The 20,251-nt window shown below is 34.7% G+C and overlaps 1 protein-coding gene across 1 annotated transcript in view; it reads right to left on the bottom strand.

Moving 5' to 3' along the window:
- LOC133190573 (uncharacterized) overlaps positions 1–20,251 on the bottom strand; it is a 104,022-nt gene that overhangs the window by 70,023 nt on the left and 13,748 nt on the right. The gene's annotated exons all lie outside the window — the stretch shown is intronic.

The following is a 20,251-nucleotide window of genomic DNA, read 5'->3' as shown; positions in this document are numbered from 1 at the left end:
CTGATTTCCTCCCTTGTAGTACTTATTGTGGTCCCGCCCTACCCCCAGGGGTCATGATTTGAACAATTAGAATCTACACTACCCCAGGATGCTTCCACATAAGTTTCAGTTTTTCTGGCCCAGTGGTTCTTGAGAAGAGGATTTTTAAAGATTTTTTCTACATATTTCAATGCAAAACTTTGATTCCCTATTGTGGCCCCGCCCTATCCCTGGGGACCAAAATTTGAAAAAATTTAGAATCTACACTACCCCAGAATGCTACCACATAAGTTTCAGCTTTTTTGACCCTGTGGTTCTTGAGAAGATTTTTTAACTACCCCACCCTATTTTTGTCTTTTCTTGATTATCTCCCCTTGTAAGAGGGGTTGGCCCTTCATTTCAACAATTTAAACTCCCCTTCACCCAAGGATGCTCTGTACTAACTTTGGTTAAAATTGGCTCAATGGTTCTTGAGAAGAAGTTGAAATGCGAAAAGTTTACAGACAGCTAGACTGACAGACAGACGGATGACGGAAAACAGGTGATCAGAAAAGCTCACTTAATTGAGCTTTCAGCTCAGGTGAGCTATAAACTAGAAATATGTCCATAGGACATGAATGCCCCACTAGGACATGAATGCCCCACCAGGGTATATTAGTACTGCAACATGAAAATTTGTATTAGTGTATGAAATTTGATGAGAATATCTTGAATAGTTTCTTTAAAATTGAAATCTAACAAGAGGCCCATGGGCCACAACGCTCACCTGAGTAACTTTGGCCTTAATGTGTTTCATCTGATTATCCCCCCTGGTAGTACTTATTGTGGCCCCACCCTACCCCCAGGGGTCATGATTTGAAAAATTTATAATCTACACTACCCAAGGACGCTTCCACATAAGTTTCAGCTATTCTGGCCCAGTGGTTCTTAAGAAGAAGATTTTTAAAAATTGTTCCTATATGTTTCAATGTAAAACTTTGATTCCCTATTGTGGCCTCGCCCTACCCCTGGGGGTCATGATCTGAACAATTTAGAATCTGCACTACCCCCAGGATGCTTCCACATAAGTTTCAGCTTTTCAGGCCCAGTGGATTTTCAAAGATTGTTCCAATATATTTCGATGTAAAACTTGGAATCCCTATTTTGGCCCCGCCTTACCCCCAAGGGTCATGATTTTACCAATTTAGAATCTGCACTACCCCAGGATGCTTCAACATAAGTTTCAGCTTTTCAGGCCCAGTGGTTCTTGAATAGAAGATTTTTAAAGATTGTTCCTATATATTTCGATGTAAAACTTGGATTCCTTATTGTGGCCCCCCTCTTCCCCCGGGGGTCATGATTTGAACAATTTAGAATCTACACTACCCCAGAATGCTACCACATAAGTTTCAGCTTTTCTGGCCCAGTGCTTCTTGAGAAGAAGATTTTTTAATGACCCCACCCTATTTTTGTCTTTCTTGATTATCTCCCCTTGGAAGGGGGCTTGGTCCTTCATTTTAACAATTTAAACTCCCCTTTACCCAAGGATGCTTTGTACCAAGTTTGGTTAAAATTACCCAGTGGTTCTTCATCAGAAGTTGAAAATGTGAAAAGTTTACAGACGGACGGACGGATGATGGACATCAGGTGATCAGAAAAGCTCACTTGAGTTTTCAGCTCAGGTGAGCTAAAAAGTTGGATATAGATGATAAATTCTCACCAAATCATGTACAAGTGCATAAGCTTACATAAATATATATCTTAAATGATTTCTTTAAAACTACGCAAAATGCAAATTTATGAAAAATGAGGTCAAGGTCACAGAAAAAGTTCAAGGTCAAACATTTTTGATGGAGTTGAATAGTTCTCACAAATACGTATCAGCAAATCAAGTTTAATAAAAGTATTTTGAATGGTTTATTTGAAACAGAACTATACACTAAGTAATTTAAAATAAATGAAGTTAAGGTCAAAGGAAAGGTCAAGGTCAAAAAATGTTGATGCAGTTGAAAAGCTTACATCAGTATGTATTAGCATATGAAGTTTGATAAAAATATTATGAATGGTTTCTTTAAAAATGAGTTAAACACAAATTGAGAAAAGTGAGGTCAGGGTCAAATGAAAGGTCAAGGTCAAAAATGTTGATGCAGTTGAATAGCTTACATCAGTATGTATCAGCATATGAAGTTTGACACAAATTTAAGAAAAATGAGGTCAAGGTCAAAGGAAAGGTCAAGGTCAAAAAATGTTGATGCAGTCGAATAGCTCTCATCAGTATATACAGTATAATTTCGTTTATTATCATAGTTTATTTGTCAGGCCAAAACTTTATAATAACAACTATTATAATAACCATAGTCGGCTGAAATTCATGTCGGACGTCTGACATGAAATGACGTGTGTGTAAATTATTTTATGTATTATACATGTTATGTTACATATAATTTCAATTTTTTAAGGTTTATTTGAAGTGCAAGTTAACTAACATATCATTTCACAATATTTACTTACTGTTTCAACTTTTTGTTATAAATAAATTCACTTAATTGAAGCTTAATACTCTTCAAACTCAATCTTCTAGATCCCTTGGCATCCAACTTGTTTATGGAAAAACACCTACATAACCTTATACATGGGCACGGACATTTTGGACACCTATTAAGCTGTGAGGAGAAGAAAATGCTACATGGCACATGATTGGCCATTAAGAGAAAAGACTTGTTATGTATTTGACAAGTGATATAAAGGTGATAAAAATTTCAGACTTAGGCTTCTTTGAGATATATAGGAGTTACAGGTAAAAATTTGAAGGAAGGGGTGCACTTTGGTTAGAGATTTTCATTAGGTGCTGAACGCACCTAGTTGTAAACAAATGGAATTTGAAAGTAAAAGTGCAGCGGTGCGGTATACATGTATTTTTTCTGGCATGTTTTGTTTTGCAAGATCTCGACCTTTCATGGCAAGAAAGTCATTTGCCCAAAATTGAATATATGAATCAGTGACAGGGGCTCAACTTTGTATGGAAGTCAATGGGAAAACATTTGGTGGTGTATGTTGTCCTTATTTTGATCTACTTTCATTTTAAATGCATGATCAATTCAAACTATCAAGTTTCGATTTTTTTATGTCACATATTAGGCCAGGTAAAATTAATCTTTAGATTCTCATCCCCGCCCGCCCCTCTCAAAGTGCCCCGCCCCGTTGTTTTTTATTTTGCTTTTTGGGTGCCAAACGTATTATTTTCATGTAGAATCTGGGTCAAAATTAAAGAGTTATCTCCCGTCTGTATTAAAAGTCGCGTGGCCCTATTTATAGCAAAAAAAACTATGTGAAGAATGGAGAAAAATCGGTAATAAAAGCAGTTTAAATATGTAAGGAAAAGATAATTTGTTAGTAAAGAGAAGGCAGAAAAGCAAAAATAACATATAAACACATCTAGATACCATCAATGGCATGGGCAAGTTTTTAAAGAGATTTTAATCAAGTAAAAACAGACGAAGAAAATACACATGGTCAAGTTTTAAATAACAATCTCCAGATGTATGTGATTTTGCATTAAAAAAATAAAACATAGTCCAAAGACTTTAGAGAATAATAGTGCTAAGTAAATGTTAAATCTTAAAACTGTTCAGGCCTAGGCTTTTCAGTAGAATATTTTACAGATTTACACAATCCTGTTTTGCAAATATGATATATTTTAATGTCGAACATGTCAAGTCTCAAGAACGATTGAATGTATCAGGACAGTGTAAATCTGTGATATCTGTATATCACACAGAACAGGAGTTGTTGGTAAAACTATAAGGTATTTTGGAAAAGGCCGATGAGAAAACATGCATATGCAATTTATTAGGATCAGCACCTCATTTTGTTTGGCGTGTGCCGTATCCGTGTACTTGATAATTTGTTAATAAAACTAACGTTATATATATTTTTAATTTTCTATAACAAGAATCTTCTGTAGATATTTAAAAGAATATGAAAACAATAAAATATATTCATATTGGCATTAACATATGTAAAATTTACGTGTACGAATGTTTTGTTGATACTTTCAATTATAAAAAATAAAAAATAAAATCCGCCCACCCGCCCCAATTTTTTAGCAAATTAGGATGAGAATCTAAATTTTAAATTTATATGGCCTTAAATCAAATAACACAGCAACAGAGCATGCATTCAAATTGTTTCTTTTATTCATCCAAAGTAGACATAAATTTTTTTTACCGATTTACACCTAATGTCGCCATATAATTAAAATTAATTGATACACTGATGAGCATATAAATTCAAAGCCGCTTGGATAGACTGATGAAAGAGTTAATTTCACTTAATTATTTCTTAATTAATCAGGTAGTTTTGTAAATGTAATTAACTATGAACATTGATCCAGACACCAAGCATAAGAATGCTTGGGTAAATTGACACTAAATTTAGTTTCAACACATTTGGTAAAACATATTCATTACAAACATACAATTCAGGATAAGCATAAGGAGAAAATAAGTTATGAAAAAAAAAGTTCATGTTATCCTGTCATGTACTTCATGAAATAAACAAACTTCTTGTAAATCGCTCAGGTAAGTGCATTGAAGTGTGACTATTCTCCCTAGTCTTTCACTATCGGCAAATTTCAAAGTGAAAATCAAGCCATTGTGTATAGACAAGCCAGAGTGCATGAACCACAGGTGTAGATAGGTGTTATCTTTTGTTTTGTTGATTGTCCCAAGAGTGAAAATGTGTGAAAAAAATATTACGGACAAAAATTTTCTATAATAGTAAGCGAAGTGTATACTTTTACCTATGATAATAACAGATGAAATTTATGATGAATTATTAAGAAATGGTTTTGTGTTTCAAATATCTATGATAAATCAAAGTACTGAAAGTACTGAAAAGTGGTTAGCATGCTTTCAACTAATATTCTAAGATTTAAAAAAAACACCTTTGCAAGAAATGATATTAAAGTCTGTTAGCTGTTGTTCAATGTCATCAGAGAAAAAGCAGACATTCTTAACTTTGAAATATTTACCAAGTGACAAAACCAGTAACATCCCATTCATACCCCAAGACATCATTTTTTTATCGATTGATGTCACAAATGCATGTTTAAAAATACCAAAACGTGATTTCTTGAGTTTGAAAGACAGAAAGTGCAATTTTCAAAATTTACTTTTGGTGGCGACTGGAAGTGCTTAGGATGAAAAAAGAAAATTGATGTAGATTTATCCGTCATGCTTTATGGTTTCTGAAATCAGGCGATTGTTAGGTTGCTATCACACAATTAAAGAAAAATCTTTAAAATTTTTAGATTTATGAATTTGGAATAGCTGCAGATCTTTAGCTTCCTGGTCTGAAAAAAAATTAGGATAGACAAAGAGATTTTGTCAATATTTTTTCAGAGAGCTTCGGTTCTGTAGCTATAATTTGAAGAAAAGGTAAACTAGTCAGATCAAAACAAAACAAATACATCAGGTCTCCTAGGCACCTGATCCCACCTCTGGAATTTTCAGGGGTCCGTGTTTTCTGTCATCTTAACATATTTGTATTGTTTATATTGTTGATATTTTGAGATCGATCACTGTTTGTTAATCTTAACCTTTCCGCTTTTGAACAAATAATAATATAACTTATAAGGGAAATATTCACATCCGTTTGAAGAATACTCACGATGTCGTACGATTAAATCTCATCTTACTCCTGTCTGCAGCACTAAAGGACCGAATTTTTTTTGTCAGTGAGGTTGGTTTAATAAAGTTTAAACACATCACATCATATTTTTCATGACTTTTTATTTAATAAACGGATTTGGGGCATTAATTATTTTAAAAATATGACGAAAATTCCTGTATACAGTAATGTTTTTATTACTGAGAAGAGGAATAATCCCGTTTTATAGTAATACTTTTTTGAAAAAGGAACTGCATGTGCCCAACCTGTTAATATGTCAACAAAACAATATACATAGATAGTTTTCATTAATAACAAGTATGTGAATTTCTATCAATATACCTACACCTGTATTTTCATTTTTATTCTCAAAGACTCAAAATAAAAATCATAATCAACAGTTTGAACAAATTTAAAAATATGTTTACAACTTACATATTTTTCAAAAGACACTTAAAAATAATGTTTACAACTTACATATTTTTCAAAAGACATTCTTCAAGTTTTCAAATAATCATTATTATTTAAAACCTTTGTTGATCAACAAGATTTTTATTTTTACACTTTCATTATTTTTTTTTTAAAGAACAAGGTACGGTTTCAATACAAATCTTGCCCTGTGTTTTTCTTAAAAATGAAAGTGATGTAAAAAATTAAAACTCATGCTTTCTGAATCATTGAAATTCCATGGAGAAAGATATCTTGTAAATCATTTTTCTCACATGACCTTCTCAATGCTAATTGTGACGTCATAAACGTGCATTTTCCCGTATTTTCTTCAAAAGTTGCAGAAAACACCAATTTTCCATGGAAATTTCTTTCAGATAATATTGTCCACAGGCATCGCACAAAAAGATTTTGAGATATGTGATTTTTCAAAGAATTTTACACAACATATCCAAAAAATATGGTGGGCGATGGCTGTGGACATTATTTTCTTAAGGAAAATAACCCTTAAAATGGGTCATTTTGAGGCTTTTTCTGTTAATAATAGAGAAATGCATCAAATTAATGACGTCATATTTCCAGAATGGTACTCCTTCATGCTATATTCTTTCCTGATTTATCACATTCATATACTCTATTAATATTTAAGCTAGTTTCAAAACTTTTTGAAGACATTAAATTTTTAAGGCAAAATAAAGTCAAAAGTGTACCCTCTTCTTTTCTAGGCTAAATCTTGGGATATTTTTATAAAGGTTGATGAATTTAAGAAGAGGATCACGATGGCGATTAAAGTTTTTATATGTTTTCTAAATTCTTTAAATATTGATTTTACTATTTTCAGTTTCCCATTAATTTTTTTCTTCCAAAAATAAAAGTATGTTATCGTTTATATAATTGTTTGTAATTAAAAAAGAGTACAGAATGAACCTATGTGAGCTATAAACTTTTATAATCTTTTAATTAGAGAAGAAATACCTTTTCATTATGAAAGTAATTCCATTGTTTCTATTAAAACAGTTGTACAATTTACAGAAACTTAAAATGTATTTAATGCTCTTTAAAAAAAACTTTTCATATATTACTCCACTTAATAAAAGGGGTGTCTAAATACTTTGGGGTAAACTCGTACTTGAGAAAATCAAACTCGAGAGTCTCGCCGATGTTTTGCTGTCATTGATAACATTTAACCCCTTTAGTCAGCAATGAACCCGTCCATCCAGTGCCAATTGTGGCATAATTAGGTCAAATAATTATGGCAGTCTATAAATTGTTCATGAGGGTGCTGTAAGATTTATACAAAATCATTCAACTCCCAAAATAAACACTAACTATAAATCACAATTGCAGGATTTACCGACGAGTCTATACTCTGCAGGGTAATCCCTAAAATTCAAGCCAAGCGATTATCTTGGGTATTAGCCTGTCAGAGTCAGAAAGGCAGTAGAGGTAGCGATGGTAAACAGATCATAGGTAGCGCTTTGATGCTTCCGGTGTAGCATAGGTAGCACTTTGATGAAGCTTCCGGTGTCGACAAAAATTGCGTAAGATAAGACCTTTGGTTCGGCGTATACGCTAACCGCTTAAAAAAGAAGTATGATATATAAAACCGGTATGATAAAAAATGAATTGTATTGTATCAGCATATGAAGTTTGATAACACTATCCTGAATGGTTTCTTTAAAACTGAGCTAAACAATAATTTAAGAAAAGTGAAGTTAAGGTCAAAGGAAAGGTCAAGGTCAAAAATGTTGATGCAGTTGAATAGCTCTCATCAGTATGTATCAGCATATGAAGTTTGATAAAAATATCTTAGATAGTTTCTTTTAAAACTGAGCTAAACACTAATTTAAGAAAATGAGGTCAAGGTCAAAATGTTGATGTAGTTGAATAGCTCTCATCAGTATGTATCAACATATGAAGTTTGATCTTGAATGGTATCTGTAAAACTGTGCTAAACACTAATTTAGGAAAAGTGAGGTCAAGGCCAAAGGAAAGGTCAAGGTCAAAAAATGTTGATGCAGTTGCATAGCTCTCATCAATATTTATCAGCATAAGAAGTTTGATATAAAAAATATCTTGGATAGTTTCTTTGAAACTGAGCTTTGAACTGAGCTAAACGCAAAACGGGATGGAAGGACAGACGGAAGGACGTAAAACGGACATGGCAAACACTACATGCCCCAGCCATATTCATTGTGGGGCATAAAAAATGCTTGCTTCTTGTAACCCGCCCGACCCATTCAAATTACCCCCAAGGCAGTTTTTTTTCCTGCAAAATCTGTGTTTGCTCTTTGGTTTGATCAATCGGCTGATTATATATTTATTAAAAAAATATTAATTGTAGCTTTATTTGAGAATTTGAGAAATAAAATATGTCAACCTAGTCAACATTTACCTTAAATACAAAGAGTAATCGTTATTGTAAGAACAATTTCCCCCAAACTTTTTGAAGTCGTTTTCTGCCTCTAAGCAGCCATGTTGGGTGTCCACTGTAAATACAACACCTGACTAATTCAGTCCAGGGATGGTTGACCCCATTATTCATAAGCAAAAAAAAAATCCTGACCTACCAACCCTCCATTTTTTGGGAATGTTACAGGAAACAAACAAAATTCTTTAGATTTTACCATCCTGAATCTTCAACCCATTAATGTCCCAGATTCAGTCTGCAGTAAACACATATTCATCATAAGTAGAAACAATTATATATGTTTATAAAGTTAACAATAATGGATGCATAAATAAAAAGTCAAATAATGTTTTATGTAGTACTCAATTGATGTAAGACTAAAGTAGTGAATTCTACAACTAAGTATCAATTTCACAAGTGTCATGTGCAATCAAGTGTGTCTAATCCCTGTCAATTGTCAAAAGTGGGTAAAATTCATGAGATAATCAAGCCTCATATGCTGTGTTTAAAACAAGCAGTAATTGGGGATTTTACATAGGATCTAAGTTTCCTAGGCATGAAAAACTGAATACCAATATCTCTTTAAATAGCTATATTTTGAAGTGTTGAATGCGGCAGATTCAAAGTCAAAGTTAAAGTATGTTTTATTATATAGTTTTGAATACATGAACATGGACTTGAAGTTTTGATAAGTGATTCGGTATTTGGAGTCTTAAAGGACTTTGGATCAGAAAATAACAGATGTTTTGTTACTATTAACATGATTAATAAAATAATAAAAAAAAAGATAAATATTTTAAAAATAAACATATACCAAAAATGTTGAAGGGTTAATAACAATGAAGAGCAATTTCTTCTGCTTTCAAGTGCTAATTTCAATACCCCATAATAATGCCAACCCCGTTTTAATGCCAAAATTGCTGAGGCAGAAATTTTGGTGATAAAACAGGGAAACACTGTATTTACATTTTCCGATGTTAAGACATGATATACCTATAACAGGCAGGGGAAAAATGTCAGCCAGACTGGGACTTCAACGTGGGACCTCCCGCTAACTGTGCGAGTGCTCTACCATTGAGCTACCGGGCCAACGTACTTAAACCCCAAAACACTCTTCCTCCTTTTTCTTGAGGTTTTCCCTCCTTCAAACCTCACTCAGAGTCTTCTAAACTACCCGTGGGTTTTGTTGTTGGGTGCGAAATATAACAGGGAGGGAAAAATGTCTGCCTGACTGTGACTCAAACCAGGGACCTCCTGCTGACCGTGCAGGTGCTCTATCACAGAGCTACCAGGCTGATGTATGCAATACCTGTTACATACCTTTTAGATTTGAAAGTCTTGTACTGTCCCTGCAATGTTCTACTTTCCCATTTTTCCGTTCGCTCACCGTTCGTTTACCGTATGCTCTCCGTTCAAAGTTTTGCGTTCAGCGTTCACCGTGCGCTTGCGTTCACCGTTCATAAAGCGTTCAGCTTTCGCTCTTCGTTTATTCACTTTGTGTTCACCTTGCGTTCAGCGTTCACTTATCATTCAGTCTTCATGTCATTTGGAACTCGGGTGTGAAAGGACTTATCTATTAATGGAGAAAGAATGAAAATGCGAGCATCTACAGGTTTTGAAATTTTATGAAAGACATATCGTGTTTAAAAAATTGTCATTTTATGAAAAAAAAATTATTTAATTAACTTTATTATTATGTTATTTAATGATTTAATATACAAAATAAATGTTGTAATAATACTGTATGTGTACTTAAAAAACCGGGCTTCATATTTTAGCAGCTTTGGCGTGGACAACGATGTGCTAATTCATGAATACTGCTAAGAAATCATTTACTAATACAATATATGGCACGGACATGTGTAGAGCTAATTCATGATTATGTCAACAACTACATACCCCTTGATTGTGCTAAATTTTGAATACCCAATTTATGTACACGTATAGTTACAGCCAACATCAGAACCATTATTTCGTCTCCTATTCCGTCGCGGTTTTAATATTTAGTGTGTCCAACTAGATCTTGTTTTGGACGTGAACTTGGGCAACATTTTGTAAACAAGGACGCTTAAATTGTCATGTCAGATAAATAGGCGCGTCTTACATGAAAATATTATGGTGAATTACCATTGTATTGCTGTGGGTTGTAAAAATGATTCCAGGAAATCTAACAAACTTAGTAAATACCCACATATGGTGGACAAAAATGGAAATTCTGTCAATTTTTATGTGTTGCCTTCCACTACAAAAACTTCGCCACCAGTGGATTAAAGCGTCACGTCGGAAAAATTTCAGGCCAAGTAATACAGATCATTGGCATGCTGTGTGCTCAAGACATCTCGTATATGGCAGACCTACGGACACAAATCCAGTACAAACTTTGTTTGAGTATAACAACTAATATGTATGACCAGGGTCAGGGAAAAAGGAAAACAGTGACTTCAAAATACAACAGTGGTTCATCTTCTCAAGGGTTTGTAATTTAGCTTCTCGATCAAGGATAATTTTACATATCAATGCATGAAATATATGTACTATAGGTAAATAAATGCAATAGTGCCTTGTTCAAGAGTCCAAAAGGAATAAGAGAGGGGGCGACACTCCTTTCCAATGATTTTTTTAATTGCTTTGTCGAAAATACTGTGCATGTGCAGTAAAACATGCTTATAGTGAATATACTTATAATGAATTGACGTTTACCGAGAAGTGATTTTCATTCCCCATGACTTTAAAATATATTGTAAACTTAACAGATATATTAACATGATTAATATAACAAATTACACTTATAAGAAGCTGGCACTTTGTTATAACTAAAGCATGTTTTACTGTACCCTGTTAAGTATTTGAACAAATTCTGACATGAAAATCTTGTTGCTGCATATCTAGTCAGTAATGTAATTAGTGTCAATAAACTTTGAAAATAACACATATGTATATTCTCCTTGAAATCTTAGTTTAAAAAATGTAATGTGTGCTTAACTTTGTAGGTTCATTGGAACAACTAGAGGGAAAAAAAAGACAAACACAGGAAGTAGAATCTAAACTTTGAAACAGAGACAAACTCTTCCGAGACATTTTAATTGAAGAATTAACCAAGTGTGACAACCATGTAAGACTGATTCTTAGGCTGCCTTCTCTTCTGTTTTTAAAGTTTTTTTTTGACATCATGGATGACTCGGTTTTCAGTATAAAGTATCGGACTCGTAGATCATCTAGTCATGAAAAAAAGTGGCACACAGAAAACTTGAGGAGACTTGGGAAATAAAAAAAACTGCAGTTATTTGAAGAGTTCATTTAAAAACTAGTTTGTTTGCTTTTAGGCCTGAACACCATGTTCTATTCAGTATTGTTTGGTGTTTCTCAGTCCACAGTTTCTTCCATATTCACCACATGGATGTGTTATCTAGATCAGCAATTAAAAATCATTATTTAAGTGGCCATCAAGACAAAAAATAAAACAAGAGGCCCATGGGCCACATCGCTCACCTGAGCACATTGGCTAGGCAAAAGCACAATCAGTTCAGTATTGAAAAGACCGGGGGGGGGGGGGGGGGGGGGGGGAAGGGGGGGGCTTGAATTTTAAACTACCTGATGATGCTTCCATGTCAATATAACAAATGGCTTTGTTGTACTTGAGAAGATTTTTTTTAAAAAATTCCCATATTTTCCTTTGTAAAAATTTGATCCCTCATTGTGGCTCCTCCCTATCCCAGGGGTCATCATTTGAACAAACTTGAATCTACACTACCTGAGGATGCTTCCATATCAATATGACTAAACATAGCTTTTCTGTTCTTGAGAAGAAATATTTTTTCTATATGTTCTTATGTAAAACTTTCCATCCCCCATTGGGCCCTATCCTACCCCTGGGGGTCATCATTTGAACAAAATTGAATCTACACTACCTGAGGATGCTTCCATATCAATATGACTAAACATAGCTTTTCTGTTCTTCAGAAGAAGATATTTTCCTTTATATTTCTATGTAAAACTTTGATCCTCCATTGTAGCTCCGCCCTACCCCCGGTTTGAACAAACTTGAATCTACACTACCTGAGGATGCTTCCATATCAATATGACTAAACATAGCTTTTCTGTTCTTGAGAAGAAATATTTTTTCTATATGTTCTTATGTAAAACTTTCCTTCCCCCATTGGGCCCCACCCTACCCCTGGGGGTCATCATTTGAACAAAATTGAATCTACACTACCTGAGGATGCTTCCATATCAAAATGACTAATCATGGTTTGCAGTTCTTCAGAAGAAGATATTTTCCTTTATATTTCTATGTAAAACTTTGATCCTCCATTGTGGCCCCACCCTACCCCCGGGGGTCATGGTTTGAACAAACTTGAATCTACACTACCTGAGGATGCTTCCATATAAATATGACTCATCATGGCTTGCTTTTCTAGAGAAGAAGATTTTTAAAGATTTTTCCTATATATTTCTATGTAAAACTTTGATCCTCCATTGCGGCCCCGCTCTACCCCCGGGGGTCATGGTTTGAACAAACTTGAATCTACACTACCTCAGGTTGCTTCCATATAAATATGCCTCATCATGGCTTTGCTGTTCTTGAGAAGAAGATTTTTAAAGATTTTTCCTATATATTTCTATGTAAAACTTTGATCCTCCATTGCGGCCCCGCCCTACCCCCCGGGGTCATGATTTGAACAAACTTGAATCTACACTACCTGAGGATGCTTCCATATAAATATGACCAATCATGGCTTTGCTGTTCTTGAGAAGAAGATTTTTAAAGATTTTTCCTATATATTTCTATGTAAAACTTTGATCCTCCATTGCGACCCCGCCCTACCCCCCGGGGTCATGATTTGAACAAACTTGAATCTACACTACCTGAGGATGCTTCCATATAAATATGACTCATCATGGCTTGGCTGTTCTTGAGAAGAAGATTTTTAAAGATTTTTCCTATATATTTCTATGTAAAACTTTGATCCTCCATTGTGGCCCCGCCCTACCCCCGGGGGTCACGATTTGAACAAATTTGAATCTACACTAACTCAGGATGCTTCCATATAAATATGACTCATCATGGCTTGGCTGTTCTTGAGAAGAAGATTTTTAAAGATTTTTCCTATATATTTCTATGTAAAACTTTGATCCTCCATTGTGGCCCCGCCCTACCCCCGGGGGTCATGATTTGAACAAACTTGAATGTACACTACCTAAGGATGCTTCCACATGAGTTTCATCTTTCCTGGCCCTATGGTTCTTGAGAAGAAGATTTTTAAATGATGCCATTATTTTTCAGTAATTCCTAATTATCTCCCCTTGAAAGAGGGTGTGGCCCTTCATTTGAACAAACTTGAATCCCCTTTACCCAAGGATACTTTGTGGCAAGTTTGGTTGAAATTGGCCCTGTGGTTCTTGAGAAGAAGTCGAAAATGTGAAAAGTTTACAGACAGACAGACAGACAGACAGACAGACGGACGGACAGACAGACGGACGCCGGACAAAATGTGATCAGAAAAGCTCACTTGAGCTTTCAGCTCAGGTGAGCTAAAAAGCATATGCCTCTTTCCTTCTGTTTAAAATACCCAAATACAAGAGTCATAATTGATGCATTAGAGTTGTTTGTTCAACGTTCAAGGAATCCTTCAGCTCAGAGCAGAACTTGGTCAAATTACAAGAACAAGAACACTTTTAAAGCACTGGTTGGGATTTCACAAAATGGGATCTGTACATGTACATTCATATCTGAATTATGGTCTGGAAACATTTCCGATCACAGCATTACTCTGAGAAGTGGATTTCTAGATCTCATTCAGTGAGGTGATCATGTTATGATATGATTCCTAATTAATGACCTCCTTCTTCAAAGGGAGCCCAGCTAAATATGCCACCATTTTGTTGGCCATGTCAATATGGAAAAGGCAAATACTTGACATCTAAACAAATTAAAGAGTAAAGAACATTGCCACTTTACGCATTCATGTGGAACGTGCTATTCAGAGACTGAAAAGGTACAAATTCTTCGATGGTATTATGTACATCAAATCATTGTTTGTTGCATATCAAGCCTTATAGGTAGCCGGTATTTTTTTTTGTAATTTATGGCTCCCCTTGTCAGCAAAGTTCCAAAAAGTAAGATTTTCTAACTAAGGTCATACAAGAGGCCCAAGGGCCTTAACGGTCACCTGAGTATAATACAACAATTTAGAAGTTAAATACACTGATAGTTGAAGCTTTGTTGCCCTAAAGCAAGAGAAGTAGGAAGATCAGGATCAACAAAATAATTAGTCTAGTATTCAGTATCAACTCATAAATTAAGTTCTAATCTGTCCCCCACTTAACACTGTGCAGACTATTAACAAACTATCAGTGCTTCTGTACTATTTTTAAACCCATATTAAGACCTCTAGCATTGACCTCTCTTATGGTCTTTGAAGAACTTTTAATAAGATAAGTTATTTTTGTCTCATTTTTATTTATCTATTACTTACAGGTCTACCTGTTTATTAAAACTAAGAAAGTACTTTTTTAATTATACGATAAACATTCTTGCATAATTATCTTATTCTATTAACCTTTCATATACATTATTTACAGTGATTAACTATCAAAGGTGAATGGAAAAGGGGAATAACTTCTCTCAGTAGAATACAAATTAATAGAGCCCTGCCCAGGACCAGAATGCTTAGACCAATGGTCCAGGGGCTCGTTTCTCAAAAAGGCCTACGACCAGGCGTAAGCTTAGTCCGGACTAAGTCAGTGACTAAACCCCAAAATCGGACTAAGGAGCGTTTCACAAAAAGGCGCAGACTTAGTCGAGACTAAAGTTAAGCTTAAATCTAGGCCTGCTCGTGAGTAGGCGTAAGTTCTTAGTCTGTACACAACTTGAAAAAAGTGGCAAGTGTTTTGATCATAAAGAGATAAAAGAATAATTATTTTGTACGTAAACGATATAATACCTATTCATGTACATACACGACATGCGAAAAATCGTGAAATATACAATTATTATGTAGGTAAATAGAAAGGTAGTAAAAATCCAGCTGGGATGCAGATTTTTTTTCCGTAAAAAGGTTTGATGAGCTAGACATTTGTAAGTAAGAAATTTGAATTGTGAAACTAGGTAAGCTTAAGATATTAAGAAGTGCCTGAGTTTAAAAAAAAAGCAGGTGCGTGTGCTGCAACCCTCCCGCTTTCTCCAGTAATGGTGTTTTCTGTTAAAAATTAAGTTGTAATTTAGGCTGATCTACACTTTCAGCATTTGTTTTCTTGTACTGTCAAAGTTTGCTGAATATTTTTTTTTTCTGGTTACTCAATTACCTACCCCCCCCCCCCTTCCCCATCTCCCCCAGACACTGGGTCCCTGTTTTTTTGTTTTTTTTTAATGGATAATGTTTTTGAAAAAAAAAACTCCACAAACAATATACATTTAATATGTTTACTATAATAAGAAATATTCGGTAATTATGCCAAGTTAATGAACCTTTTACCTTAATTTCCCTTTTAATTCAATATAAAATTTATAGAACAGAAAAATATGAATTTGTAAAATGTTCCAGTAATTAATTATCTTGTCCGTAATACTGTTTTTTCCTATTCAAAGGAGTAACTGCCATGGCGTATAAGATGTGCAGATTGGTCTATCATTTTTTTCAAAATAGGTACTTGTTTTTAATTAATTTACAATCCATCGTACATTTCTCAGACGAATTTTGTTTGAGAGTGTCTTTTGATGGATTTATGAACAGATAAACACTTTATATTACATGCATTTGAAAAGAAAGTGGTCAATAACGTGTTAAAAATGTTTTTATGAGTAAATGAGAAACAGAGTTTCAAATTTGCTGTCATTTAATGCATTATACTCATAAAACATATCAAGAAGAAATTTTGCTTATCTAAAAATATTTATGAATATGAAAATCATGACTTGGTAATATCTCTATATCGAGATAAAATCTTCAAGAAATATTCTGCATCTATAAAAGAAATATTACATGATCATATTCTTAATAGAAATTGAAACGGAATTACATTGTACTAGATTTAAAATAAGAAGATGGTGATGTTGACATTTATACCTTTCCCGATCTAAATAAATCTGATCCCGACTGGAAATATATTAAATGAAAATATTTCAGAAATTTATAAAAATACTAGATTGCTTGCCTGTAATATGGATTACAAGAAATTGATTAAAAACTAATTAAGCTTTTGCAGACGTTTATTGAGAATGCGTGTGATAATGGAAATGTTGTATGTGCGTATTTTTACATGGACTGTGTAAATTATATCGATATCAATGTTATACTGTATGTCTAAAGTGTAATGCATGTATTATAATACATGTATCAGCATAATGCCAAAAAAAAAATTATTTCAGTTAGAATTGATTATTTTGAAATTATAAATTCAACACAACTGATAAATTTTCAAAAACCTCATATCCATATTTTGATAATATATGATTTCATAATTGTTAAATTTTCCACAGGTCCGTAGAAGGCGAAGGGGCCAGGGGCCAGGGGCCCCGGTCCTCCACTTTTTCTGAGTGTAGTTTTTTTGCTATTTAAATTTTCCTTCAGATGCTGGTCCCCCCCCCTTCCCCCTCCTTCCCCTTTCTGTCGCTGTAAGGTCGAGAACTGGCAAATTCCATGACTTGGACAGTTCATTAGAGTTTTGACTTGTACGGTTAATGAAGGTTTTTTTTTGTCAAATTAATTTAGGAAGCCCCCCCCCCCCAGCAACCCCCAATTTTTGGTAGTTTAGGTTTTTTGGATTGTCAGATTGTGTGTGTGTGTGGGGGGGGGGGGGGGGGGGGGGTCCCCACTTTTTAAACCGTAGCTACAAACGCGTTCCATGGCTTTGCCACTACCGTATGTGTATTTATTTTAATGTAAAACATAAGTGAAAAGACAATATGGCTTATTTTCAAAGGAAATTACTTCAGTAAAATTCTTCATGCTTAATGTATTCCAATTTTTTCCTAAGTACGTATGCTATGTACATCGTTTGGGTTTTAATGTACGATTGTGTATCGAAATATCACAATCGAGTACATGCACGTTTACGCTTTTCTAATGTAATTTGTACCTATATAGATTTTTTTTAATTTATCTGAGCATACAAAAATAGTTATTTAATTTTAATGCTTTGACCTTGAAAATACAGATAGGTTTGCGTAATATATCTGTTATAAAGATGGTCAAGAGAGAAAAAAATGCACGCGCGCTAATGCTTTCCGTGCCTTACTTCTGTATTTTAGTTTAAGTTTGATATTAATTTGATCCGCCACATGTAATTGTAGTCTCTAAACCAAATAAAATACGATCTGCGCATGCTTAGTACTTAGCGGAGATGTCTTAGTCTTAGACCTATTCTTACGCCGCTTTCTGAAATGCAATTTAGACCTGTCTAAATTTTGGCGTAACTTACTTAGTCGGACTAACTTAGGCCAAAATCTATGACTTTTTGAGAAACGAGCCCCTGATGTTTAAAAATCTGGTAGAAATACGCTTACTCATATCATTTAAACTTTTACTCAGTTTGCTTCCAATATGCCCAGAAGCAGAGAAGAATTTCACAGGTACAATGCATTTTCACTACATGCACTACAGATTCAACAAAGCCTTACCCTAACACCAGAACCCAAGACCAAGGGTCAAGAAATTTACAAATTTGGAAGAGTTTCCCTCATCATCATAACTATGGACTTCAAAGAATTCACACTTTTCCACTATATTATCAAAAGCCCCCCCCCCCCCTCGTTATGCCAGAACCCCTGACCCTAGGACCACAAGATTTAAAAATTCTGTTCGAAGCTCCCATTTTCATCATAGCTAAGCAATTTATTTATCAGCTCAACACTAAGGAGCAGACAGGATTAATTAATGATTAATAGAATTAATGCTTTTTCACTATATAATCAATAGAGCCCCCCCCCCTCCTCAAGAACCCCAAAAACTGAGGCCATATATTTAAAAATTTTGGAAGAGGCATCCTTGTCTATCATAATCATGCACTTAGTTTGTTTATATAATCTCCAGTAGCAGAGAAGACGATTTTCAAAGAATCAATGCATTTTCACTATATAATCTATAGAGCCCCGCCCTAACACCTGAACCCCTGACCCTGGGGCCAAGAAATTCACAATTTTTGAAAAGGCATCCTTATGCATCATAACCATGTACTTAGTTTGTTTAAATAATACCCAGGAGCAGAGAAGAAGATTTTCAAAGAATTAAAGCATTTTCACTATATAATCAATAGAGCCCCGCCCTAACACCAGAGCCCCTGTCCCAGGGGCCATGGCTTTCACAACTCTGGAAGAGGCCCACCTCCTCATCATAAATGTGTACTTAGTTTATCACCTTAATGCCCAGGAGCAGAGGAGAAGATTTTCAAAGAATTAATGCATTTTCACCATATAGTCGATAGAGCCCCGCCCTAACACCAGAACCTCTGACCCTGGGGCCATGAAATTCACAATTTTGGAAGAGGTACTCTTGCTCATCATAACTATGTACTTAGTTACTTTATTTAATATCCAGAAGCAGAGAAGAAGATTTTCAAAGAATTAATGCATTTTCACTATATAATCTATAGAGCCCCGCCCTAACACCAGAACCCCTGACCCTGGGGCCATGAAATTCATAATTTTTGAAAAGGCACTTTTGCTCATGATAACTATGTACTTAGTTACTTTATTTAATACCCAGGAGCAAAGAAGAAGATTTTCAAAGAATTAATGCTTTTTCACTATATAATCTATAGAGCCCCGCCCTAACACCAGAACCCCTAACCCTGGGGCCATGAATTTCACAATTTTGGAAGAGGCACTCTTGCTCATCATAACTATGTACTAAGTAACTTTATTTAATACCCAGGAGCAGAGAAGAAGATTTTCAAAGAAATATTGCACTTTCACTATATGATCTATATTGCCCCACCCTGGGGCCAGAACCCCTGACCCTGGGGCCATGAATTTCACAATTTTGGTAGAGGGCTCCATGCTTATTACAATGATGCCAACAGTTTGACTGCTTGATGTCCAGGAGTAAAGAAGAAGATTTTTAAAGATTGCATTATTTTTGGTGGTTTTAGCCCCACCCCTCAGGCCCCAGGGGAGCAGGGACCATGAAATTCAAAATTTTTGTTCCCCTTCACCCATAGATGCTATATACCAAATTTGGTTGAAATTGGTTGAGCGGTTCTAGAGAAGAAGTTAAAAATGTTCAAAAGTTAACGCACGACGGACGAAAACAGATAGCAATAGGTCACCTGAGTGACTCAGGTGATCTAAAAATACCATGATTATTGTTTACTACAAATGCTATAACATTAAAAGTGCAAGAACATATTAATAAATTTTGTTGCATGCTGCAAAAGTTCATTGTTTGAGTTTCACATTATTTTTGACAATGAACATTTTGAATAGTTCACTGTTTTGGATGAAGAGGTTATGTCAGTGTTATATACTGGTACAGATTGTAGTGTATATTGTCCAAGCATATATTACCAAAGATTTCTATAGTATTCTATACATCGGCAAAATTATTGGGGGGGGGGGGGCGGTTCCTACAGCCATGAAAATCACAATAGGTATGTTTTGTTACAGCCATTTGACACAGCATTTGACAATAATATGGTGAATTACTGTTTTTCCTTAAAACAGGACATCCATTTCTTAACTCAGTTTTTTAAAATCACATGCTGCTGCCTTCTTTGGATTTTTATCTTTATACTTATATCGACATTTAATTTCTAGGCACACTGGTAGAC

Source organism: Saccostrea echinata, unplaced genomic scaffold (assembly GCF_033153115.1).
Source record: "Saccostrea echinata isolate AGI-Se365-2 ecotype Australia unplaced genomic scaffold, CSIRO_AGI_Sech_v1 ptg000022l, whole genome shotgun sequence".
NCBI lineage: Eukaryota > Metazoa > Mollusca > Bivalvia > Ostreida > Ostreidae > Saccostrea > Saccostrea echinata.
The sequence above is the reverse complement of the archived record's forward strand: the minus strand, read 5'-3'. Positions and strand labels throughout refer to the sequence as shown.